The 27,795-nt window shown below is 42.1% G+C and overlaps 1 protein-coding gene across 1 annotated transcript in view; it reads right to left on the bottom strand.

Annotated features, from left to right (window-relative positions):
• Nucleotides 1-1,440: 1,440 nt before the first annotated feature.
• CLYBL (citramalyl-CoA lyase) overlaps nucleotides 1,441-27,795 on the bottom strand; it is a 341,524-nt gene continuing 315,169 nt past the window's right edge. The window contains exon 10 of the mRNA XM_049867122.1: nucleotides 1,441-1,518. The gene's annotated coding sequence lies outside the window, so the exon portion shown is untranslated. The remainder of the gene's footprint in view (nucleotides 1,519-27,795) is intronic.

Below are 27,795 nucleotides of genomic sequence, written 5' to 3'. Positions count from 1 at the left end.
AACTTTTTTTTTTTTTTTTAATTCCCTACTAGTTGATTTATCCCTAGTGTTCATCCAAATTCCTTAAAAGGTGTATTAATTCTTTTGACATGCAGACCAGGCCAAGTACAATTAAATGACTCATTCCTGATGAAAGAGGAAAAGTTAATAGAAAAACTTAAGTATCTGGACTGTCTTCTGATACTGAGAAATACAATAACCCGTTCCCTGGAGTATACCCTGGAGCGAACAGCGCCCCCCAAGCATACCTGTGAACTCCTGGGGGAAAGGAAACAACATGGTATCTCTTGTTGGATTTAATCCCTTGCCCTCAGAAGGGGCTCATACAGGCTAATCAATAAAAGATAGAATGACACAGGGTCAGCTGATTTTTATTGTTTGTTTGTATGGTTCTGGTCAATTCATAGAATACCAATGATGAAATGTCTCATTTTTCTAACAATTTGCTCCAAGAAATAGATACCAGCCCACAACAAATGAATCACCTGAAAAAGGCCTAGCAGGCCATGTGGCAGGAGGCATCGTCTCTGCGCTAACTTAGGGGCTGTCATTTTAATTTTCTCTTTGTAAGTGTTGAAGTTTGTGGTGATTTCCCATCTCCAAGATGTCTTCTTTTTGTCCGTGGATGTTTGTTCTGAGGTCTTTCCCTGGTTGCAATGAGTTGCCTCAACGTTCTGACTGCACAGGGTTGTTTTCTCTGGTAACATGTCTCTGTACTGGTGTGTCACTGGGCCCTGGCCCAAAAGATAAGAATCTGCTTTCCTTGGTTGTCCATACCTCCATTTGTTGTCAGATCCTCCTGTTAACTGATCTGACAGAGACTGGAGGAACCCCTGAAACTATGGGCTCGGGACACCCTACCAACTCAAAACTGAAGCCACTCTCAGAGTCTACCTTTCAGCCAAAGATTAGACAGGCAATACTCCTTCTAGGAAATTACAAACATTTTCATCTTTCTTAGGTACCAAGTGGAATGTCTCCCTGATAATCTGTTGTTGTGTATCTTTACTATAGGGCTGGTAGAACTTGGAGAGCTGTGGCTTCTCATGGTTGTTGAAGATCAGGGTCTACTTGATCAGGGGTGGGTCAGGCCCACTGGGTGCGTAGGCTCTGGGGACCAGGGCGGGGGTGGGCATGCAACCCTGGCCTTAGGATCTCCAGGACCGTCCTTCCCCACCTGCCCCCTCCCAAGCTGTGGGGGGTGGGGTGGGGCTCCCCTTTATATTTGATGTAGCATGTAATACTTTTTATTTGTTTCAACTATTTCAGAATATCCAGTCCAATAGATTCTGCAGGATGCAGCATTCCAAACATAATGCCTGAAGACACATGTGTATTGAGGGCTTACAGTTTATGGGAATGATGGTGTTCCACATTAAGGAGGAGAGTGTTTGCTGAGGCCTGACTCAAAACGCAACGTCTGGTGGGGCCCCGATGTCTTCAGGGCCCTAGATGGTTTTCTAGCTGGCCTTGTGGCAGAGGTGCCTCTGGGCTGATGCAGGAGATAGGGTAGTGGACCTGGGTGAGAGAATATATTTTGGAGCAGTGAGTGTCAAATTTTGTTCTGGTTCCGTATTTTTTAGGAGCTAAGTTAGTGCAATCTGAATTCTATGTGCCTGTCTGCATATGTAGCAAACACTAAGTTCACTTTATTCTATTTAAAATGTATTATTATGATTAATAAACCCAAACCAAACCAAACCCGTTGCCTTTGAGTCAATTCTGACTCACAGCGACCCTAGAGGATGGAGTAGAACGGCCCTGTAGGGTTTTCAAGGTTGTAAATTTCTACGACGCAGACTGCCACATATTTCTCCCGCAGAGCAGCTGGTGGATTTGAACCGCCAACTTTTGGTTAGCAACCAAACACTTAATTACTGCACCACAAGAGCTCCTATATTTGATTAATACCTATCATTAATTAAGTGCTTACTGTATACACGTGTGCTAGGTCCTTTACACAGTAGCCTCATTCATCCCCAAAATAGTCCTGTTAGGGAGGAATCATATTAAAACCAAAATCGAACCCATTGCTGTGGAGTTGATTCCAGCTCATAGCAACTCTATATGAACTGCCCCACAGGGTTTCCAAGGAGTGGCTGGTGGATTCGAACTGCTCTTGATCACTGCACCACCAGGGCCCCAGGAATCATTATTATTTCCCTTTTACAGATGGTGCCCTGATGGCACAATGGTTAAGAGCTCAGCTGCCAACCAAAAGGTCAGCAGTTCGGATCCACCAGCTGCTCCTCCAAAACTCTACGGGGGCAGTTCTACTCTTCCATATAGGGTTGCTGTGAGTTGGAATCGACTCCACCTCAATGGATTTTGTTTTTTTTTTTTTGTTTTTGGTTTTTTACAGATGAGGAAATAGAAGCCTAGAGGTTATGGAACTTGCTCATAGAATAAGTGGCAGAATCAGGATTTGAACCCATTTCTCTCTGGTTCCAAAGTCCATGCTCATAACTACAAATTAGACTGCTGTTCACTTCGAATCTTTAGGTTTGAATGATTTATTTCCTTTCTGTATTCTCCTTATATCTTTCACTCCTATTGCCCAAACACCTGCCTCCCTCCTCTTCTGCTCAGAATTAATGATGGCAGATAACTGGGATGACATCCATGCGACCTCTCATCTGAGCTCCCCAGGGCTCCCCAGTACAAACCAAATGGTGAGATCAAGCCCATTGGGGGGTGTCATTTCCTCACCCCTCCAAAAGTAATTTAGTTGTTTCTGCTTGTCAAATGCTTCTGTGTTTCCTTGCTAAGCCCGTATTAGTCATTGGGATATGTCAGTATGTGAATGGATTTACTGTGTTCCAACAGCTGCAGACCCCAAACACATGCCCCACACATGGCTGCAGTGTGAACATGGCGGGAGGCCCAGCAGACAACCAGGATCCCCTCAATTATTTCCAGGCTCCAAGACTGGAGAGAGGATGCTGGGGAAGAAACTGTCTTTCCAAAGTTCTGAAGAAGTCCACCCCACTTCAGCCCCCACCCTCTCAAAGCCATGGAGGATATTTTGTGTGTGGTGAGGACATAGCCCTATAACAAACTTCACTCTGTGAGGTGTGGATTTTCTCTACTCGGAACAGAGCCCATATGTCCAACAGTGTCTGAAATAACACCGGACGGCCAGCAAAGGAGTGTCCATTGTCACATTCACGTTTGTACCGCAGGTAGTCCACATGTGCCCCTATAATTCAAGTCAAAACAGCCTCTTTGGTGACAGGGAGGTGGGGAATGAAAGTGGCGGTTGTGATTCTGACAACCAGGAGGATTGTTTTCCTAAGAATTTCTGCCAGTGGCTGTTGAGGACTCTTTGTGTGTGGCACCTACGGGAGATCTCGAAATTTAGACAGCTATCAAATTCCAAATTAAACACCTAGGTGCTGCCAGCCTGCTGGAAAGGCGGTCTGGTCATACTGATTCGTGTTTGGGGAAGACCAGGGCTTGACTGTAGTTGCTGCTTTCATATTGAAACCCTCCTAACAAGCATTCCCAAGTTCACAAATTAGATGTTGGGGTTTGAAGCTAAGAGACCAGTGGAGCTGTTGTTGAAAAACTCAAAAATAGTCTGCTTTGAACCTCTGGACTCAAAATTTCCTAAAGTGGGCTATTATGATCCAGTCAGATGGGGACTTTCTTACTGTTTTTATGCGTATTGGGACCTCTCACTGACGTTTGGCCTTTTGTGACCGCTTTTTCAGAGGTGAACACTGCTCAGATTGTAGCAAGAATTTTCTTTTTTCCCGTAAATATTAACTTTAGCATCAGTGAGGGAAAGAATCGAGATGGTCTAGTCCAGGACTTGGGTTTATAAAAGATTTCTCATGGTATAGCATAGAAGTTGCTATGGGTTGAATTGTCTCCCCCCAAATTCATATGTGTTGGGATCCTGACCCTTATACCTGTGGATGTAATACAATTTGGAAATAGGGTTTTATTTGTTATGGTAATGAGGCCATTGTCAGTGTAGGGTATATCCTAACCCTAATCACTTCTGAGTGATATAAAGAGCAGCATAGGTGCAGAAATAAGGGAACACTAACGGGGAAGATAGATGCCACTTGAGGATTGCTAAGGAATTGAGGAACGCCAGGGCTACAGAAGCTTCGAAAAGGTCTTCTACCAGAGCCAACAGAGAGAGAGCCTTCCCCTAAAGCTAGTGCTTGAATTTGGAATTCTAGCCTCCTAACTGTGAGAAGGAGCTCTGCTGGCATGGTGCTGCTAACCGAAAGGTTGGCAGTTTGAATCCACAAGCCGCTCCTTGGAAATCCTATGGCGCAGTTCTATTCAACCCTATAGGGTCGCTATGAGTCAGAATCCACTCAACCACAACGGGTTTGATTTTTTTTTTTTTTTAACTGTGAGAAAATAAATTTCTGTTCTTTAAAGCCACCCAGTTTGTGGTATTTCTGCCACGCAGCACTGGCTGACCAAGTAGCTGAACATGAACTGTGAATGAGTGCTGGTTCTGTATTCTAAACCTGCCCTTTCCTGGCTGTGGGACTGACTGTGGACAAGTTACCTGGCATCCTCAAGCCTCAGCTTTGTAATCTATAAAATGAGGTTGATGATAACAATTAGAACTAAATTCTTAGATGATGATGAGATTTAAATGAGATGATCAGCAAAATACTTAGCACAGTACCTGGCACACAGTAAGCACTTAGTGCATTATTAGAGTGTCAACTGAAGATAAAAATGTAAATTTTTCTCAACTTTTTATTATGGAAAAATTTAAACATATACAAAGTAAACATAATAGCATAACAAAATCCCATGTACCCATCACCCAGTTTCTAGAATTTTCAACAGCCTATCCTTCTTGTTTCATCTATATCTCCACCTACTTCCCACCCCTTCATTCAGCTGTTGATCATTTGTTAAGGTCCTCTTTTCTTTGAGGCAACATTTACACATATTGGAACACAAGTCTTAACTGTACACTCTTGATTAAAGCTATGTCCTTATAATCTACTCCCATCATCATGTAGGACATTTACATCTCCCCAGAAGACCCCTCATGTCCCTTCCCATTCACCCCACCCACCACCACTACTACACACATCTAGACAACCATTATTTTCTTTTTCAACTTAGTTTTGCCGAGCCTAGAACGTCACATAAATCATACGGTATGTACTCTTTCACTCAGCATTATGTCTATGAGATTCACCCATAATGTGATATGTGTCAGTAAGTTAGGGGATTATTTTTTAATTTTTTCTCAATCCACCTTTGCTTCTTGGGGGAGTATAAGGTCTACTCTTTAGTTTTGGGGAGCTGGAGTTTGAGCAGAAGCACAAGCTTCAAAGAGCCAGAAGGCCAAGTCACGATGAGGTCAGCTGGTAAAAGCCGAGGTCTGAATGCTAGGGTGCAGAGGGCCAGGGTTGTGGAACCAAGGGTTCTGTTTGGTGTCAGAGAGGGACAAGGTCTGAACGATGGAGGACAAAGACAATCTGGGGTGAAGGTCCCAGGTGGTTGCTCTGTGGGGTGCATGGATCATTCAGGCTAAGTTTTGGGGCTAGCAGGAATAGGGATTGATTTTAAAGGCCTCATTGAAGAGTCAGTTTATAAACTTGAGACTCTAAACAAAAGACAGCACAGTGCCTGGCATTTACTGAATGGTTAATAAATGTCCCTGCTTTAAAGGACCAGCAATTTGAGTGTATAGGACAAAGTGGTTTCAGCTCACTAGATTCTTTGCTATCTTTAGGGTAAGCCCTATTTGGAGACAGGTGGCAACTTTGGCAATGGGATTTAATGGGCACCAAAATGTCCATCTGAGGTGGTCTTTACCAGGTTGGCCTCGTGGCTGAGATCCCTAGCAGGAAGGTTATCTGTTAACATGGAAACAAGTTACCTGGGAGGAGTAACACAACATGTTAATGTGAGCACAGTGGCTGGCTGTCACCTGGCAGAGAGCCCTGAGAAGGTGGTATGGGACATGCATGTTTGGGAAAGGCAGGGAGTGTGTTTGAAGCTGGAGACTTTGTTCAGGCAACATAGGCCAAGCAGCTTGGGGATAGAAGGGAAGGCCTTGGATAGCATGGGGTGGTGGATTGTTTAGGGTCAACATTTCTGCTCCTGGATCAGTGGCTGTAACAGTGGGAAATGTCCTCACTCCCTGTCAGAATTCCCATGTGAACACCTCTGCACAATTCCCAGTCTCTCCAGTGATCTCTTCTGAGTTTCCTCCTCCTTCTTTCCATCCTTTCCTGAATGTGCCTCCACTTACTTGTCTCTACTTCCTAATTCTTTGGGGCATGGCTCAATGGTTAAGAGAAAAGTTGGTGGCTCAAACCCACGCAACAGCTCCGTGGCAGAAAGACCTGACAATTTGCCCCTGTAAAGATTACAGCCTAGGAAACCCTGTGGGGCAGTTCTACATCAGGCCACTGTGAGTCAAACCTGAGCCCACGGCACCCAGCAACAACCACCCCCACCTGTATTTATCATCACCTGGATCTTATTAGAAAACCCAAATGGATTGTTTCATCTGTATCTCCACCCACTTCCCACCCCTCCATTCAAATGTTGATCATTTGTTAAAGTCCTCTTTTCTTTGAGGCAAAATTTATACACATTAGAGCAGAAGACTTAACTGTACAATCTTCATGAAAGATACACCCATGTAACCTACTCCTGTCGTCATAATCCTTGTTCTAACTGGTGAGTAGCTTTGGGCTAAATGCACTGAATGAGATTTAGAGAGCAAAACAAGGATTCTGGAGAACCCAAGTGTTTGTTCATTCAGCAACATTTATTGAGTGCACTCTGTTAGAGTAACCATGGCAGTTGATGGGAATACGCAGATGGCTAAGACATTCACCCCCGCTCTTGAGGAGTTTGCTGTATAGCCTGGGAGGCAAATGCAAAAACAAAGAAATGTGGACACTATATCGATTGGTGCTATAATGGAGCCCTGGTGGCGCTGTAGTTAAGAGCTCAGCTGCTAACCAAAATGTCAGCAGTTCAAATCCAATAACCACGCCTTGGAAACCCTATGGGGGCAGCTTCACTCTGTCCTATAGGTTTGCTATGAGTCTGTATCGATTCAGTGGCAATGGGTTTGTTTCAGGGGTGCAATAATGGAAGTATGTTACAGGATTCAATGAGGGCACAAAGGATCAGTTTGGGAAGGGCGGATCCAGGAAGGCTTCAAAGAGAAGTTGACATGCAGCTCACTAAATGAGGACATATTTGGGGTTTGGACCCTGACAGAGTCAGGGAATATACCATGCTATTCTATACACTGAATTATTTCCCTACTTAATTTTCCTATTGTGGGTTTATATTTTAAGAGGAGAAGTATAATTGAAAATGAAGGGTCATCAGCAGGGGTTCCAGGCTATAGCAGTGGTGTTACATGCTTGCTGTGTCTCCTTACAGGATAGTTAAGAGATTTGCAAATTGATGTTCATGAAGATTTGAAAACTCTGCATTGAAAAATGTATATTAGGTTAGCACCAAGTAGAAAGCATTTATTTACTTTTTTGCTAGCTGCTCTCTAATTGATTTCAACTCATGGTGACCCCATGTGTGTCAGAGTAGAACTGTGTTCTGTAGTTTTCAATGGCTGATTTTTCTTCCAAGGCACCTCTGGGTGGACTCGAACCTCCAGCCTTTTGGTTAGCAGCCCAACGCATCAACCATTTGAACCACCTAGGGACTCTTATTTACTTAGAGATGGTCAAACAATGGAAGTATAATTGAAAGCAACTTTAGCTATTAGATCAAAAGGAAAATGAAAAGATCTTAAAACATTTTAGTTTTAAACTCATAAGTAAACAAAAAATACAAAAGAAGGAAACTTTCCCTACATATAAACTTTAGCCATTAAAATTAATAGAAAATGGAAACAAACATTACCATGATTTAAATTCAAGTGGCTCTCCTTGACAAAATAAGGAATATTGTTCTCATCAGTATTATGCAATTTTTTTAGGTCCTTGAGAATTGGGACCTGGATATTTGGATCAAGTTAAAACAGCAGAGCCTATATTATATATGATTTGAGTAAGAGACTGATTTTGGGGTGTGCTTATAAAAGAGTTTCATTTATTTATGGTCATCCTGCAAGTCTCTATTATGTGTAAAAAAAAGTAGGTTCCCTCTACCAAAAAAAAAAAAAATCCATTCTTCTCTTCCTATACACTTAAGGAGCTGCTGGTGGATTCGAACTGCTGACCTTTTGGTTAGCAGCTAAGTTCTTAACGACTGTACCACCAGGGCTCTGGATTTAGGATTAGTTGACAATAATCCACAATTATAATGGCTGTAAATGGAAACTCTATTTCATTTTCTTCCAACTCAACAAATATTTTTAAAACAAGATATAAGTTTCTTGTAGCATGTAAATCTATATGAATTATTTTATGGTTCTACAAATGAAAATGTAATGCTTTTATATATATATTTTTATTTTTGGGAAATCCTTCACATAGTCTTTTTGCAACTACAGATTTTGGCTAGAAAATAAATTTTAAGAGCTTCCAGGTTGATGACGTATGTCTTTGGGGATGTGAAGTTCCATGCCAGCAACTCCCCCCAGACCTTGTCCGTGCATGTCTTTCTGTATATCTTATTGTGGTTGTATTAAAAAAGGTTATAGTGAGTATACTCGTAAAAAATAATTAAAAAAATTGTAAAATGACCATTGTGTTTTTCAGACATCCATTCAAATATTTCCCTCTACTTCTAAAATACATTTTCAAAAGTAATATGACTGCTTTCTTAAGGGATTTTCCAGGAATTATATCCTTCAAGTAAAGAGATCCTGAATTCAGTATGGCTGTCAGTGTCATTAAAAAGGAAGTAGCTATCAAAATGGGGAAAACGTAGAACAGAACTTCAGGTTCTCATGGGCTCTAGACTTTCTGGAGGCTAGGTGAAACCCTGAAACTATTGCCCTGAGGTAATCTTTTAACCTTAAACCAAAAATATTCCCTGAAGTCTTCTTAAAACCAACAGCAGTTTAGCTTAACTAGTAAAACATGTCTGCGTTGGACAGTATGCACTTTTAAGAACTATCTATATGGGATCAAACTGACAACAGCAACTTGAAAGATTAGAAAGGGACCTTAGGGAGCAATGAGTTTATGTTAATGGAGGAACAACTCAGAAAAGGAGAATGAGAATAGTTGCATAACTCAAAGAATGTAACCAAGGTTACTGAATTGTACCTGTAGAAACAGTTGAATCGGTGTATGTTTTGTTGTGTATATTCTCAACAACAAAATAAATAAAATTACAAAAAAAAAAAAAAAAGACAAAGGAAGTAGCTCATCTTGGATAAATATTCTTCAACAATTCCTGTAATGCAGAAAGTAATGCTTGCAAACAGCACCCAGATGGAGGACCTTTTTCTAACCATGGCTGAAAAATATTCTAAGACAAATCATTTTATTATACAGTTAGTAGAAGGTTTTAAGAAAAGGCTTCTTTCTGGGGTTGTGATTTTTCTTGGGGAGCAAGGTGAAATCTGCAAACCTTAGGGTTCTATGACATTAGCAGGACTAGCAGATTCTCCTATTGCTCCCCCAAAAGAAGGCCACACCTACATTCTTGGCCCCACCTTCTTTATTTTGTTTAATATAACCTCCTGATTAATAACACTGTACTTAAGTATTTAGGAAACGTGAGCTTATTTTAGACTCACAATTCCTTATATTTTATCAGAACTAAGGTTTTTTAAAATGATGTGTTGTCTAAAAAGTTATGGGTCAGGTGGCTCAGGTAAGAAGGAAGGAAAAAAGTTTTGAAGATGTTAGAAACCATCTCTGACATTGTGAGATGTCAGCTCACCTATCTGCTAAAATGAAGAAAGTTTCATTTTTTCAGCAGAAATGTGAGTGTGGGTTAGAGGAGTATCTAAAAATTAGGTGAACAAGCCTTTGGATGAACTGTTGAAGTGCAGCAGAGAGTCAACATTTTGTAGAAGTCATTCAGATAAAAACCTGAATCATGAATTAATTCTGAAGGAATGTCGTACCTCCTTAAGTGGCCAGGATTCTGAAATTTTTAATAGTAAAATGGATCAGGCACTAGGAAACTTGGATGATCTACCTGGTCATGAACCATGAGGACTTTTGTGTGTTTTGGAGGCTAGACAAAGAGGAAGACTTGGAGGAGCACACTCTTTTGGCACAGTGGTTAAGAGCTTGGCCACTAACCAAAAGGTCAGCAGTTCGAATACACTAGCCACTCCTTGGAAACCCTATGGGGCAATTCTACTCTGTCCTGTAGGGTCGCCATGAGTTGGAATCAACTCAACGAGATGGGTTTGGTTTTTGGTTTTGTTTTCTTATTAGCCAGTAGTCATGGGAATTTGCTGCCTTGTTTGTTTTGTCTGTGTTTTAATTTGACTCTACATGGATTCTGTATAAGATTTAAATGCCTTTCTTGGTTGGAAAGAATTTCTGCATGAAGGTACTTTGAGGAATATTTTTAATGAAGCTTAGAGTCAGGCTAGGGAACTGGCATAGAGATTCTTCAAGACATTTGGGCGAGAGACAGCTACTACAGAAAAGGATAAAAGGTGTAGGATTAGAGTGAAAGGAAGGGCACACACAGGAAATGATAATATTTTTATGGTAGCTGGGCAGTTTTTGGCAGGAGATGACCAGCTTGGGAGCTCCAGCCATTCCTGACTGTGCAGATGGGCTGAGAGGTCAGCGGCCCAGGCACACGTCTGTGATACATTCCTGCATACTGCTCTGGAAACTGGTCTAGTGTCCACCGCAAATGCACAGGGAAAAGTTGGAGGTCATGGAGCCCTTTGAGAATCTAATGAAAGTTATGGGCTTTCTTCCCAGAAAACCACAAATAAACACGCATATACAATTTCGCGGGATTCATGGAAATGCTCAGATCTGCTTATACACTAGGCTTTGGGATAAAAACTCCTATGTTAGACCATTAATCAAAGAAAGGAAGTTGTTGAAGAAATGAAAGCAAACTCATATGGATACATTTAGCAACTAGGATAAAAAATTCATCCAAAGAAGGATGGAATCACAGACTCTTAGGGTTTTCAAAGACTCTTTCTACAAAGCTCTGGCTTTGGAAAAGATTCGAATGCTGTGGATACCAAGTAGAAAATTCCCAGGCCAGGTAATTAGGTACAAACAATCCAGCACCTTGGAATGGTTGAGTGGATTGCTTTGTTCTATGTTGTCGCCTTTCAGGCGTTAATGTCAGTTTGGTCAGGATTGATTTTTTGCTCTGTAGTTCAGTGACACAAGTTTGATTTTTGGATCGCTCCCTTCCAAACGTTTTTCAAAGAGCATTGTCTCTAATTTCCTCAATGTGTACGGTAGAATGGGGAAGGAAGGGAACGATGGAGTGAGCATGCTCCCTGCATGGACTTCCAAGTTTAACAGGGGCTGCTGGAAGGAACACTTACTGTTCCGAGGACTCTGCTGTTGGCTCATAATCAGTTGTTCTGATTGACTCAATTTAACTTTCGCAAATAAGTCCATATGCACCCTGAAAGCACCTACATTGTTAAAATGACACATACTCAAAATAAAAAGACATTGGGGGCTAAACGCCTTACCAATTATTTCTGAAACAAAATACAAACAAGATCTCGTAAGACCCTAAAATGATGAGTAAGGGATGGAGCGTCAGTATTACCTTGAAAAACGTATGACTTCTGTTAGTTTAACCTCAGTCCTCACATTATGTGAAAGTTCTGTCTTTGCAAAACACAGCCTGGAGGGAAATTTTTCCAGTGTCGTGCTCTACTGAGTTAATATGCATTTAAGCAGTTTTATAACAGATTATTTACCAACTGGAACAGAATCCCTTGGCACAGAGATGCCTTTGAGAGCGTCATTCTATTGCACTGGCTAACTCCATATTTCAAAATAATTTCTACATACCTCTTAGTTTATGTATGTTCTCTCAAGTTCTTCCCTCTACTGGTGAACTGGGAGAACTGAAAAATAGGTGAGATTATGTTGCCCTCTGGTGTCTGCCAACCCAAAAGAATAGAACTGGAACTCAGGAAGGGGATAAGTAAGATGAAGGTAGAAAGACAAAGGTACCAAGAAAAAGATGTAGAGATGGAGAGGTAGGGAATGAAGAAGGAAGGGAGGTGAACATGGCATGCTATACCCACTGGACTCTTTTCTCTCCTCTGGTAAACGGTAGGATTCCAACAGCCCCATCCTGGCTGAGGAAGGGAATGATCCCGCCAGGGTTATGTGCCTGATAAAGCAGGAGCGTCTCTAATCTGTAATGCAGAAGAGTGAATTCACTGAGGGATGGGATTTGGCCTTTCTCTTTTGGGAACCAATGAGGAGCAGAGCTGGATGGTGGCCAGTCATATTCCCATCCTTCAGGAAATTTCCACGGGGCTGGGAGTGGAGGGAAATTCCTTATCCTTGAGGACAATTCAATGATAAAAAAGGATAAATTACATGAATCTGACTTTCACGATACAACTCACTCATTTAGTTGTGTGTCTGCCAATGGAAGGCCTTCATAGCTTGTAGCAGAGGCCATTTTAGACTCTGTCCCTGGGGGCCCTCTGAAGAACCTCCAAACTACCAGAAATACAGATCAGGAGAGGGAGATAGAGAAAACCTCTTTCCCTCCAGCAAATTTAACCCATCTCCGATGCCCTCAGAATTGCACACCCCTGTTTTTAAACCCATCTCTTCCTTGAAATGAAGGCTGATTCCCATTCCCATTAGGGATCTCCAGTCCTACCCTAGACCTCATTGTCTAGTCCTTCAATATATGCCGAGGCATGAGGGCCTTGATGGGGAAGTGGGGTGGTGGGGACAGTACCACTGGTCCCTGAAGCTTCTCCTTACCCCAGCTCTTCCCCTCTTGCCCCATTGCCAGGCTCTGCCCAATCTGGCTGTGCTTGCCAGGGCACTTGGAGCAGAGTATGGCTGGCTCAACCACACTGTAAGTCTTGAATCATTTTTGGAGGTATTGTCCTTTCATTGAGTTTTATTGCCCTATACAGGGGCAGAGGTTATTTTTCTTGCCACAAACTGTGGAAAGTCAGTGAAATATTGTTGATGATATTCTTTATAAAAATGATCAATTGATAACTATTCAAAGAAACTACTGGCAGCTGAGAACAAAAATGTGAGCAAAGTTTGGGCAGAGGCATGGGTGCTAGAACATTCCATCTTTGGTCAAGACTAGAGGAGAACAAGGAATCCTCTGAGAAGCAGAGCCCTATGGGGAACAGGGAGATGACCAACGATGCTTGGTTACTCAGACGGAGGCAGGAAGTGAGACAGAGGAAGGAGGTAAAATTGGGAGAAAGAGGCACCATCAGCTTCAAGTTGCTTTTGTAGATTCACGTGGGTTCCTCAAACCCTAGTCCAAAAGCTAGTAAAGCTGGAACTTCTGATGTATTCCACAGATGGGTGGAATTCTTGAGTGAAAGAGGGGCTACAGCTCTTTGTTGTTGTTAGATGCCATTGCGTCAGTTCCAACTCATAACGACCCTATGTACAACAGAAAGAAACACTGCTTGGTCCTGCACTATCCTCACAATCATTGTTATGCTTGAGCCCGTTATTGCAGCCACAGTGTCAATCCATCTCGCTCAGGATCTTCCTCTTTTTCGCTGACCCTCTAATTTACCAAGCATGATGTCCTTCTCCAGGGATTGGTCCCTCCTGATAACAGGTCCAAAGTATGTGAGAGGAAGTCTCGCCATCTTCGCTTCTGAGGAGCATTCAGGCTGTGCTTTTTTTCAACACAAATTTGCTTGTTCTTCTGGCAGTCCATGGTATATTCAGTATTCTTCGCCAACACAATAATTCAAAGGCATCAGTTCTTCGGTCTTCCTTATTCATTGTCCAGCTTTCACACACTTATAAGGCAATTGAAAACACGATGGCTTGGGTCAGGCGCACCTTAGTCCTCAAGGTGACATCTTTGCTCTTAGCACACAGTAAATTTAAGAAAAAAGAAAGGGAATGAATGAAATATTGCAACTGATTTTCTTGTTTTCAAATAGAGGGCATGTATATGGATGGTAGGTAAGAAGAGAAAAAGGGACAGATTATCTTTTATTTTTTCTTCACTCTATGATCATGTAGAAAGCACAATTTAGAGTTGCAGAAACTATGAAAGACTAGAATATATGAGTTTAAAGGGAGAAAAGAATGCCAGTAGACTAATTTTCCAAGAGAGCTAACCCATGGATTTGTATTTTAATTCAGCTAATCATTATGCAACTAAAACAGAAATAGGCATAATATTGGCAGTTTTCCCAAACTCTCTATTCTATAAACAGAGCAATACTCAAGAGATGGGGTCAAGAAATCCCACAGAGCTCCCTATTTACCCCCAGATATTTTCCATAAGGTGAGACCAGCTTAGCCTAATGAGTATGAATACCCAGGGCTGGTTCTTAGGGAAAAGAAGCTGAAAAAGGCCATTCTGAGTCCTATATAGTGTGTGTGTGTGGTGTGTGTGTGTGTGTATGAGAAAGAGAGAATGAGATCCCACTCATTTTGCCCATGTGCCTTCCATGTGGTCTGTGCCTTTGAACTTCCAGTCTTTGAGTACCCATAGACCTCAACCTACTTCCCCTGTTTGTGCTCTCTCAGAGGGAGCGGCTTAGTTTACTCTGCTGTTGGACTGGCTTTGCCTGGATGCTGGGTGCTCTTTGCTAGAAAAGGGTTTGGTGAGATTCATTGTATTCAGACTAGGTGATGTCCTTAAGAAATGGGTTTATTTTGGCTTTATCTTATTTGTCAAAACAGGAGATACACCGCTCTGGATCACTCATTTTGCTAAATCTTTCTCCTTTATTTCTTTTCTCCCTCTTTCTTTCTCTTAAGTCAAAGCTATTTTGTATTACCCGAGCAACAAAATGATTTACAAACTGAAAGACAGGGACAATCTATTCTAATGGTTAGAAGGCAATAACAAATATTTATGTGAGCCTGACTGATGTCGAATTTTGGAGACTTCGCTTATAAACCGAAGGCTGAGAAAGCTGAAAGCTGAAAAGCCAGCCCTCTTGGGGTTCCAATTCTGAGTGAACATCTTTTTAGGGGGGACATTTTTTGTTTGTTTCAGTTTCTGCATTCATGAAATGACGTTATTAGCTTGGACCTCTCTGTCAGTAACGCTGTGCAGAATTGTTAGTTGATTTTCGTCAGCCTGAGTCTCAGAACTTGGGCTTGGCAGTGGCAAGGTTGAAGGTGGCAGATAGGTTCACAGAAGGAAATGCCATAGATTTTCTGGAGCAGGGGTGAGAGGAAGGGTGGGCTGTTCAGCTTGAACTCCTCTTAGGCTTCATTTCTCCCTTTATCTTCCTTCCTCTCCCAAATAATGATGCTCTTGTGAAGAAAGATATTTTTTCAAATTAAAAAACAGCAGCGGGTTATATATGTTTGTCTCAGTTGCCTGCTGGTTTCTTCCACCTTGCAGAATCCCAACGGCAGCCCAGGGTCAGGCTTACAGTAGATTCCAGGGCTGTCGGGGTCAGATTGTAAACCTGCAGGCACCTTGGTTGATGAGTCAGTAGTAGAGCTTTGCTCTGTAATATTTGTACGGAAAATGCAATGTTTGCACAATAAAGCTCTCCAGATTTTCAGGCAGTAGGAGTGAAAGCAGTTTACAATCAATGATAACAGCTTTCCCTCGCCGCCATTACTGCAAATAGTATCTTATTTCAGCAAAATGGTGGCAACCTACAGGAGGTCCAACAATGCAGATTTTAATCAGAAAATTTAATTTTATATACAATTCACAGTTTGTACACGGTGAGAAATGCTTCTCACGGCATGAATTTCCTGGACTCAGCTCCGAGCAAAAGGAGTTTCAATTTATGTCCTGCCTTTCGCAGCAAACAATGCCCCAAAGCACTCCCTGGTAATACATGGCCTGCATTGCTTGGGAAGCTACTGCAGAAGGCTTCCTGAAAATCACCCAGGATGTTTATTTGGAGCAATTAAAACAAGTGGCTGCATTTCACACAAATCTATTTTTAAGGTCGACATTAAATTGGCCAAGATTTCAGTCTCGAGTCTCTCTCTCTGCAAGAACACAGCTGCCTGGTGCTCTCTTTGCGTGGCTTTGCTCCCCTGGAAGGCATGTAAGGCAACTTTCCACCTGGACTGATTTAGTTTTCCCAGTTGACTTATAAACCCTCAGAAGAGAAGCCTATAATGAAAATGTTGACAAAGCCTTTTACATGAAGGTTTAGAGTTGTATCACAGGCTTGGCCCAGGAAGAATGGCCTCGTGTGGTGTTTGCCTTGGTAACTCTTGACCAGCTGATAAAAGTCAATTCCATATCGGCTCACCTCAGGAGGAGAGAAGGGTCACACAGCCGTCGTGTGGAGGACCAAGGGAAGCCAGCCCTTGATTGATTTGCCTCACTTGAGCATGGGCTGGGTCCGAAGGGTGCAGGGCTACCTTCTCTGCTCCTTTGTGTGATGGCGAGGGCCTCATGCCTGTACCTGGCAAGAGCAGGGCGAGCTCAAAGGGAGGAGGCTGAGTCAAAGGGAGGAGGCCAAGGCTCAACTTCTCAGGGAACAACCATCCTGGTAGAAGTAGGGACCAAACGAAAAACCCAGACCTGTTGTGTCTAGTCAGTTCCAACTCATGGCAACCTCATGTATTACAGAGAACTATGCTCCATAAGATTTCCAGTCAGAAACAACCACAGTCCTTACGGACGCAGACCACCAGGCCTTCCTGAGGTGCCTGGGTGGGTCCCAACTGCCAACCTTTTGGTTAGCAGTCAAGCGCAAAGTTGCGAGTCGTTGTCAAGTTGATTCCCACTCATGGCGACCCCATGTGTGTAGAGTAGAACTGCTCTACAGGGTTTTCAAGACTTTGACCCTTCAGAAGCAGATTGCCAGGCCTATCTTCTCAGGCACTTCTAGGTGAGTTAAAATTACCAACCATTTAGCTATTAGTCCAGTGCTTAACGGTTCATACCACCTAGGGACTCCCTTGGAATGGAATATCAACCAAAAAAACAAACCCATTGCTGTCGAGTTGATGCTGTTTCATAGCGACCCTACAGGACAGAGTAGAACAGCCCCATAGGGTTTCCAAGGAGTAGCTGGTATATTCGAACTGTGGACCTTTGGTTAGCAGCCAAACTCTTAACCACTATGTCACCAGGGCTCCTGAAGTGGGATAAAAACCCCGAACCCGTGGCCGTCAAGTTGATTTCAATTCATAGCAACCCTAAAGGACAGAGTAGTACTGTCCCATAGGGTTTCCAAGGAGCAGCTGGTGGATTCAAACTGCCGACCTTTTGGTTAGCAACCAAGCTCTTAACCACTGTGCCACCAGGGCTCCTGAGGAGGAATAGGACTCATAAATGTCTTGTTCAGATCCTGAGGTCCAGTTGGATGAGTTAATGAGAGTGACCCCAGGAATGGAGAGTCTCAGGTAATGAGCCCTGAATCAAGATGGCAGACAGGAAGAGACATTGTTCACTGGTCCATGCCAGGAGAAGGCACCCTTTCTGCTTATTGGAGCAAAATGCCCCCTCCTCCCTGCTCCCATTGTTTCCTAATGGGGTCTGTGATGGAGGCCCTGTGTCGCCTGCCCCTCACCAGCCTCCACCTCTTCCCAGGAGTACCTTAGCTCAGCTGACCTTGTGCTTATCTGCAGTTCATGCTGTGGGTTTGAGTGGGGGCAACAGGGGCTTAAACAGTAGCACCCCAGCCTCTCTCGGGGATGTTTTATGTTATGCCGGGCTCTGGGGAGAGAGTCATGAAGTCCCTGTGCCCTACTGGTGGGAAGACAGGCAAAGCTGGGGTTCACACCGATGGCATCAACCATTTATTGAGTGCCTACTCCAGCCAAGTCCATTTGCATACATTAGAGCATCTAATCCTCACAAGGACCTGAGTGAGAGCTCTATTTACTCTCCTATTTACCAAGGAGGCATCTGAGGCTCAGAGAGGTTAAGTAACTTGCTTAGCTAAGGTCATAGGGTTGGTTAGTGGCTGTGGACCGTGTACAAAGCCTGTGCTCGTTCTTCTGCATATTGTGCTTCGACCTTGTGCACTGCAGACCCCAGAAGGGAGGGCAAAGTAGAACCCACTTTACTGGTGCTGTCTCAGGAGTGGGGGCTGGGAGGGCGTCATGGGAACTGGACATCAGGTACCGGAGAAGGGCATTTGCTGTGTGGTTCCCGGCAGCAGGGGGCTTGGAAAGCAGCCCTGTGTGTGCAATAGGTAAAGCAACCCCGAGGCTGGCCATAAAGGTAACATATAGGTCAGAGACAACCCATAGGTCCTGTATTATATCTGGTTGATTAGCAGTCACTGCCTGGCCGTGTTCAGAAAAGGTTTCTGACTCAGCTGCAAAGTATACTTAAGTTGATTAACAATGTTGGCTTTGGACCAGGGAGAAGGAAGCATGGGTTGTTTAGAATGTATTTGCAATTCCCAGAGGGGTAGCCAGGGAGGGTGGTTAGAGGGGGGCATTTGCCCCCAGGCGCCCCCTCTACTGGGTAAAAAAAAAAAAACTCTACTGAGTAAGGGGATACAAATTTAGAGATTGCCCCTGAGCGCTCGTTACCCCTCCCTGTACCTCTGACAATTCCTGGTTTAGGTGTTTCTCTACTTTGGGATTTTTTTCTTTCTCTCAAATTCTTGTTATTTTCCACAAGCAGATAGGAATCTAACCATTCACCCGTTATCAGCCTGAGTCCATAGCTCAGAGGAAAATAACCTGGCATGTACAAAGGAGGACCAGAGTGATGGGTGAAACCTGCCAAACGGAAAGCCAAATGGAAAGTTCTGGATGGGAGTTTCAAATTCAAAGAACACAGGAAAAGATGTATTTATGTTCGCTTACTTAATACGTACTGGGCACTGTCCTGAATGTTTAATGAATATTAACTCATGTAATTCTCATTACAACCCTGTGAGATAGTGATTAGTATTTCCCATTATACAAATAGGACAAGTGAAGCCCAGAGAGATTAAATAACTTGCCCAAGGTCATACAGCTTTGTGAACACAAGCTGTCTGTCAGCAGAATCTATGTACTTAATCTGCACTGTTCTGCCCATCATGTACATATTTGTTCTGCTTTCCAAGTGGTATTGTACTTTCTTTGCTGCTTGTTTGTTTTCCAGACTAGACTGTGAGCTTTTAAGGGAAGGGATTATTTCTAAGTACCTGACATATAGAAGAAGCTCAAACATGAATCCTGACTATTGTTGTTGTTAGATGCTGACTCATAGCATCCCTGTACAACAGAACAAAACACCGCCCAGTCCTGCACCATCCCCACAACTGTTGCTATGTTTCAGCCCATTGTTGCAGCTACTGAGTCAATCCATCTCGTTGAGGGCCTTCCTTTTTTTCATCTGATAGAGACTGGAGAAACCCCAAGAGTATGGCCCCCAGACACCCTTTTAACTCAGTACTGAAGTCTCTCGTGAGGGTCACCCTTCAGCCGAAAATTATCAGGTTCATAAAACAAACAATAATACATGTAGCTCAACCATGTATATGAGACTAAATGGGCACACCAGCCCAGGGGCAAGGACAAGAAGGCAGGAGTCCCTTCCCCAGGGACTGGTCCCTCTTGATAACATGTCCAAAGTATGCTAGACGAGGTCTTGCCATCCTCGCTTCTAAAAAGCGTTCTGGCTGTACTTCTTCCAGAACAGATTTGTTGACTTTTAGTAGTATATCAGTAGTATAATTTTAGGAATTAATCACATTCTATTTGAGTCAGTTGTTATTTGTGTGTTTGGCTCCACCACTAGAGTGAACTTCTAGGAGGGGGATCTCTTAGTTACATATTTCTATATCCCAGCATCTGACACACTACCTAGAGGAGAACATTATTCACTTGTTCCTTAATTCATTAGCTCATTCAGTTACTCGGTCAGCAGAAATTGTTCAGGGGCAGGCATTATGCTAGATGCCAGTAATGAATAAAGTAGAAAATTTTCTGCCTCTGTGGTATAAGTCCAACCACACAAGAGAATGATATAGAAAAATGATACCGATAGTCTTTAAACCTGACACATTTATATCCAGTCTACAAAAAATAACGTGTAATTGCAACTTAGCAATTGCCTTTCTCACATAGTGCATGAGGCAATAAACTTACAAACAGTTATTGTAGTCTTATTTTACTTAGCAAGGGCATTAGTTGCCCAGGTTAGTGAGATCTAATATTTAAAGTGTTGGGAAGGCCCTTTTGGTATAGAGCTGATGGAAGAATGACTGGACTCTGGAAATGTTATATGAAAACCTTCAAGCTGTATTAAATGATGACATACCACACTTGGCTCCTGTAGCATCTCTTTGAGGGCTTGTCTGTAGTGTGCTGCTTAGAGGCAAAAGCAATTCCACAAACGGTCAGGGAGCCAAACCTCCCTTCGCACCAGGTCCAGGTGCAAAAACAGAGCAGATGGGCCCTCCACCCTGGAAGAAGGAATCCCTAGAGGGACAGCTGGAGTGTTTTTCAGGACCTTTTTTTATACCTCTTCTCTACCACCAAGGCTAAAATTCTCTTGACTACTTTCCCAATTTTCTGTTAACTACTAAGGATACAGTCTGTATGCTCTAGCTTGAAAGATCCATAGAGATCCCTCCCTCCTTATCGAGAAGGAAAAGGCTCTTCCCAAGGATCTACAGGGAGTGGGGTATCCCTGGCTGGTGCAACCAGCTGCTAATGGAAAGATTGGTGGTTCGAGTCCATCAGAGGCACCTCAGAAGAAAGGTCTGGTGATCTACTGCTGAAAAATCAGCCGTTGATAACCCCGTGGAGCACAGTTCTACTCTGACACACACGGGATTGCCATCAGTTGGAATCAGCCCATGCAGGACAACTGGTCACAGGCAGCGAATGGCAGAGCAGGGATTGGAAGGAACTTAGGTTACTTTCTTGCCAGTCCTGGGCACTTTCCACTACTCCACACAGCCAAACCCTTCACTGTGAAGACAAGCAACGTGATGTACAAGCCAGAGGGAGTCCCTTGGAGGCTCATGCCCAGAGTCCTGGCAGCTGGATGCTTCAGACATAACCATACAATAATCAAAAGCAGTGTTTCAACGATCTTTATTTGTAATGAGCTCCAACTCTGTTTCTTTAAAGCTGATATATATATTTAATTAATTTAATTATATATATTAACATAATATATATTATATTGTATATATTTATATATATCAATTATATATATTTAATTAACTTAATGATATAACTCATTCGCTATGAGTCGGAATCAACTTCAACGGCAGTGGGTTTTTTTTTTTTAATGAAAAATTGGAATATACTTAATGAAAAATTGGAATATAAAAATGTAAAAAGAAGAAAAAAATGTGATCCTATCATCCAAATACAGTAATTGCTAACATTTTCGTGTACTTTTCTTCCAATGCTGTGATTTCTTTTTAACATGGTTGTAATCATACTATAATAATAATATCAGCTAACATTTGTCCAGGGCCTATCATGTTTCAGGCACTGTTCTTTATTGGTATTATTAACTCATTTAGGTTGAGTAACAGTCCTGGGAGTTGCTATCTAATCCTATTATAACCCCACTTTACAGATAATGGAAAACCTGGTGGCATAGTGGTTAGGAGCTTGGCTGCTAACCAAAAGGTCAGCAGTTCGAATCCACCAGGCGCTCCTTGGAAGCTCTATGGGGCAGTTCTACTCTGTCCTATAGGGTCGCTATGAGTCGGAATCGACTTGACGCCAATGGCTTTGGTTTAGTTGGTTTGGTTACAAATGATAAAATGGAGGCACAGAGAGGTTTGTAACTTGCCCAGCATTGCTCAGTTAATGAGCAGTAAAGCCAGGCAGCCCACCTCCAGATTCTGTGTATGCAGCTTGCTATTTATGTTTTTGAACTTAACTTTATATTAAAAGCACTTTCTTTTATATATATATATATATATATATACAATTTACTTTATCTTTATTGTTGTTGAGAATATACACAGCCCAACATACGCCAAATCGACAGTTACAGCATGTACGATTTAGTAACGCTGATTACATTCTTCCAGTGTGCAACTATTCTCACCCTCCTTTTTTGAGTTGTTCCTCACCTATTAACATAAACTCACTCCCTCCTGAGTTTCCTATCTAATCTCTTGAGTTGCTGTTGTCAGTTCGATCCCTTATATAGATAGCTCCTAAAAGAACACAGTGCTCAAGGCAGACATTCTGTACTAGTTAAGCTAAGCTTTTGTTTGGTTTTAAGAAAACTTCAGGGGATATTTTTAGTTTAAGGTTTAAAGATTATCTCAGGGCAATAGTTTCAGGGGTTCATCCAGCCTCCATGGCTCCAGAAAATCCGGATTCCATGAGAATTTGAAATTCTGTTTTCCATTTTCCCCCTTTTGATCAGGATTAAAAGCATTTTTAAAAATTATACATGTGAAAAGCATTGAATTGGCAAATGTTGTGTCATATATATATATATCTACATGTATTTTACAACAAGTTCCACTCAAACTGATGATCAAAGAAAAATGCAAAGTAATACAATGCCATCTTCATAAAAAAGGCATTTTCTTCAGAAACATCAGATTTAATGACTGCCTAATATTTCATCAAGTAATTTTCCCACAGTTTACTTAACCATACCCCTAGAATATAACTAATATTTCTATTCTACAGTAATATCTGTGAATGAAGCTTTCTCTATATTTTGGATCACAATATTTCCTTAGGATAAATTTCCAGATCTAGATTTAAAGGGCAAAAGAAAATGACAATAACTCTGTTGATACATGTTGCCAAATATTTTCCAAGAGGATTGCACTGTTTCATTGTCACCAGGCAGGTGAGTGGCGTCCTTGGAGGTTATCACTCAAAAAAATGATTAATTAACCTGGTAGCCAAAAAACTTATATTGTTTTTAAATTTTTTTCTAGCCTAACTTGTTACTATTATTGTAAAAACAGTACACTGAAAAACTCTGGATGGCTTTTAGTTTTCATTCAAATTCTGATTTTTACCCAGACTTTATTTTTCTCACATCTAAAAAAAAAAAAAAAAATTATTATTATTTTTTTTTAGTTATTCTTACTAAAAAAATAAAAAGATAAATGTTAACACACATTTTTATGATTATAAGAATTATAGATGTCCAGTTTGGAAAATATGGAAATCCAAAATCCCCTATTTTTTTAACCTTATTTCTTGATTATCACAGCGATATGTGTTTATTGTAGTGAATTCGGGGCAGAGAAGTATAAAGAAACACAAAGTGAAATAATCGAATCCTATTCCTCAGAGCAAAGTTTTTGGCATTTTCTCTTGCCCTCAAAAGTCTTTTCATGAACATTCTCTTTTATGGCTTCATGAGAATCGACCTCTAAGATACTTTAGATTTCTTTCTTTGTATTCCTTTTTGTTTCAGGCATGGCACTGTGTTCTTGGATAATTCGAGTGTTTGTTTTAAAGAATAATGAAGAGTAATTAAAATGGAATGAGGGGGAAACACACACACACACAAAACAGAATAAGAAAGACCTCAACTGCCCACTCTGCTTTCACTTTGGAGAGAACTACAGACTGAAGGGGCCTCAGTGCTGGCTCTGGGCTTCCCCATCCTTGTCCATCCCACTTCCCCAGGCACTAACTCAGTGACATCACTTACCACAGGCATATAATAGACATCTGCTGTTGTTGGGTGCCATCGAGTCTAACTCATAGTGACCCCACGTGACAGAGTAGAACCACCTCATAGGATTTTTTTTTTAATGTAAGCTTTATTCTGAGCAGTTATTCTATATGCATATAGGGGGACCATTTTGATTCCAAAAAAAAGCAAATGCCCCCCCCCAAGGTTTTCTAGGCTGTAATCTTTACTATAATCTTTATTGGAGCAGATCGCCAGGTCTTTCTCCCGTGGCACTGGTAAGTTCGAACCACCAAACTTCCTGTTAGCAGCCGAGCTCTTAAGCATTGTGCCACCGGATCCGTTGCTGTCCAGTCGATTCCGACTCATAGCAACCCTACAGGACAGAGCAGAACTGCCTCAGAGGGTTTCCGAGGCCGTCATCTTTACAGAAGCAGACTGCCACATCTTTCCCTGGCAGAGGGGCTGGTGGGTTTGAACCACTAACCTTTTGGTTAGCAGTTGAGTGCTTAACGACTGTGCCACCAGGGCTCCTAATTGCACCATTTCGAAACCTAAAACAAAACCCGTTGCCATGGAGTCAGTTCCAACTCATAGTGACCCTATAGGACACAGCAGAACTGCCCCCATAGGGTTTCCAAGGAGTGGCTGGTGAATTCAAACTGCCCACCTTTTGGTTAGTAGCCATAGCTCTAACCGCTTTGGCATCAGGGTTCCGTTGCGCCACTAGGGCTCCTTAAAAAAATGTAATTCTGCCATATATTAATCTATCCCCTCGTAGTAGCTCTAGCTTTAATCATTGCATCTCAGCTTTCCCTTGTAAAAAAAGGTTCACATCTGTGATCCTAGGTCTGGCCCTTACTGGGATCCTAGACGAGTGGTCAACCAGAGGTCTTTCAGCCCAAGGCAAATCATGGAGATCAAAGCTTCAGCAAGTTTTCCAGGGAGGTCGTTGGCCTGAGAAAAGAACCACGGGCAGGGACCAGGTTTAAATCCTGACCCTCAAGTAAAAATGACTGAAGCTCTCTCCTTCCCTTTGGGATTTGCAAGCACATCATTCCTGATGGAGAAAGGGGTAAAAGAGATTAGGGCGAGTGGCAAAGGTGAGAAAGGTGTACCGTCTTTGAGCAGAGGCAGGTTAAGGGGCCAGCTGTATTTGTAAACATGGCTCAAAGTCCTGCTGAGCTCCTTGTTCTCAGCCTGGCCTCTCTTGCTGTCTTGAGGCCATCACAGAAGATAGCCAAGCTCACTTGACTTTTGGTGGATCACGGGATTTTATGAGCTGTTATTTGATTTCTCTTTGCCTCAGCTTTTATAAAAACTGTACCCAAAACCCACTGCCATGGAGTTGATTCTGACTCATTGTGACCCTATGTAGAACTGTCCTGTAGGGTTTCCAAGGCTGTAAATCTTTACAGAAGCAGGCTGTCCCCAGAAAGGGCTGGTGGGTTCGAACCACTGACCTTTCCGTTACGCTTCGCCACCTGGGCTTCTGTAGAGTATAAGGCTTTATAGTTCAGGTGGTTTGAGATCTTCAGATGAAACTAGGACAAGTCTTGCTTTTAATACTGTGTATTTTAAGTATTTGTGAGAAATTCACGGAGTAGCTGTCATGAAGAATGACATTGCTGCTGAAGAGCCAAACTTTTTTTTTTTTTCTTAATTGCAATGTACAGGTGGAAAACCATCCATACAAGCATGCTTTATTTTAAAAATTCAACAGAACTGCTAAAATAAAACCTGCTTTGTACGTGACCCAACCCCCATGAAGTATTTTGGGCAGATCTTATGAGTTCGTTCTTTCCACATTTCAATATTCTTAAATAGGTTTTAAATCAGTTACCAAAAAAAAGAGAGAGAAATTATTTTTCACCTTTAAGAGTTAAGATATAGTCAAAGTTTTTGATTCCCAGATGTATTTAAGGGTCAAACGAAAACCTTCATGCTTAAAGATAGATGAGAAATGAAGATATTGGCTATTTGTTTAGGGTGACAATTCCCTGTGTGTGTGTGTGTGTGTGTGTGAGATGTTTGCACATGAGTCTCAGAGCCTCAGCTGAAATTAGGAAGGACTAGTTGAATGGTTAAGTTCTTGGCTGCTAATTGAAAGGTCGGTGGTTGAATCCACTCAGTGGCTCCTTGGGAGAAAAGACTTGGGAGTCTTTTCCCTTAAAGGTTACAGTCTAGAAAACCCTACAGGGCAGTCCTACTCTGTCATATAGGGTCGCTATGAGTTGGAATTGACTTGATGGGCACCTAACAACAACAGTTGATGCTTGACGGCTAATTGAAAGGTTGGAGATTTGAGTCCACCCACAGGTATCTTGGAAGAAAGACCAGGTGATCTACTTCTCAAAGGTCACAGCCTGAAAACCCTACAGAGCACAGTTCTACTCGGACGCACATGGGGCTTCCTGAGTTGCTATCCACTTGACAGCAACTAGGAACTGACGGTCGATGTTGGGGGAGCACCATAGAAACAGAAGGACAGATGGTGGCAGACTGCCGTTGTGGGGCCCTCATGCTACTGATCTCATGGCCGTGTCCGCCAAGGGACCCTTCTTATTGAAGACTGTGTCCTCAAAAACAACCGGTTTTTAAAATGTAGCTCCACTTTAGAGATGGTGGTTATTTTCTTGTTATGAAGCCTAGGCACCCATGCTAAGAGCTCAAAGGACTGCAGCCTATGTCCGCTCGCAAAGAGTGTCTGTGGCAAAGCGATGCTAAGGCTGAAACCTATCTACACATAAGTCAGGAAATAGAATGATCCGTGTTTGCTATTTGGATTAGAAATACAAGCAAAAGAAGTAACACGGCAATCAGAAACGTGCATTTTAAAGTTTGGGAAAAAGTAAAGCTCATGCCCCAGGGCTTTGGAGAGTTTGTACAAAATACAATAATTAAATTAAGTCCAGCAGTTAAAATTCCTCATAAAAAGGAAGGGCTGGAGTGCTTCCCAATGGGGAATGCTTGACTTAAAAGAAAGATTTTACTCCGTGGCCTGAAGGTCAACAAACTGGGACGCTGTGGGAATGTATACAATTTCTTAAAGGGGTTCTGAGGTCTTAGTTTTGTGGAAAGAAAATAAAAGAGTAAAAAGGGAAAAGTTTTGAAAATTCAAAAAATGAAGGTGCCGTCCTAAAATCATCACGATTTTTATGAACGCTGCACCAGGGGCCATGAAAACAGGCTCTCTTCTCTGCAGACTAATCTAACACATATGTAAGGCTGAGAAGGAAAAAGGCCAATGGCGCCGTTTCAACAAACCATTTAAGAATGTGCTCATTTTCAGAGGCGGTGCCTGCAAATTTGTGACCCACTCATTGCCACTTCTTTGGGAAATATTCCTCTTTTATATTCTCAGAAATGGGTCTCACAATTTAAAATTCCTCGGATGGCACAAAAACTGGTAATATTTTAAAAAGGCTTGGACAAGGCAAAGCTAGAAAAATTATTTTTTTTGGTCACATTCTCATTAATCTAAAGTGGACTGTTTATCATGATTTTCAAACTATCTTTTTTGGAAATAATCATATATTGTTACCTCTCTGGGAATGTCCCTTAAAAAAAAGACTAAGGTTAAAAGTAGGATAGATCAAAATTTATACCCTTAAATGGTTATTATTTATAAGCATCATTCTAGACTACCACAGGAGTTTCAGGTGGCATAGTCAAGTAACTTCTATTAAAACATAAAAAAAACAATAACCAATTTGCCAGATCCTCGCCTTTATTGCTTAAATAGAATCTGAATGTTGGCTTTGCATTAAGACAGCATGATCAAATGTAAGGACCGTTAGGAAAAGCAGCATTGGCAGCAATATTTAATTTACTGACTAATTAGCAGCCATCTCGACATTTCTATTTGGGTGCCTGAAGTATCGGTCCTCCTGTGTGCTCAGGCAGTCTACAGTGAAATGGGAAGTTCCCCGGTGCTGAGTCCACAGTAAATAAAGGGGTGCCCTGCAGGCAGCTCACAACCTGAGTCACTAGATTTATATCCAAAACATGGACACAGAGTTAGAAATATTTTTTTTACCCAATTGTATTGTTTTCTTCCTTACTTTTGTTATTTTTGCCTTGGCAGTTGTGAGGGGGAGGAAGAGAGAGAAGGTACAATTTTAAGAAAAAGGAAAAGAGGAGAAGAAGCAGCAAGGCCATAGAAAGAGGGATGAGGAAGAATGAGAGGTGTGGCGCGAA

Source organism: Elephas maximus, chromosome 23 (assembly GCF_024166365.1).
Source record: "Elephas maximus indicus isolate mEleMax1 chromosome 23, mEleMax1 primary haplotype, whole genome shotgun sequence".
Taxonomy (NCBI): Eukaryota; Metazoa; Chordata; class Mammalia; order Proboscidea; family Elephantidae; genus Elephas; species Elephas maximus.
This window is presented reverse-complemented; position numbering and strand designations above follow the sequence as displayed.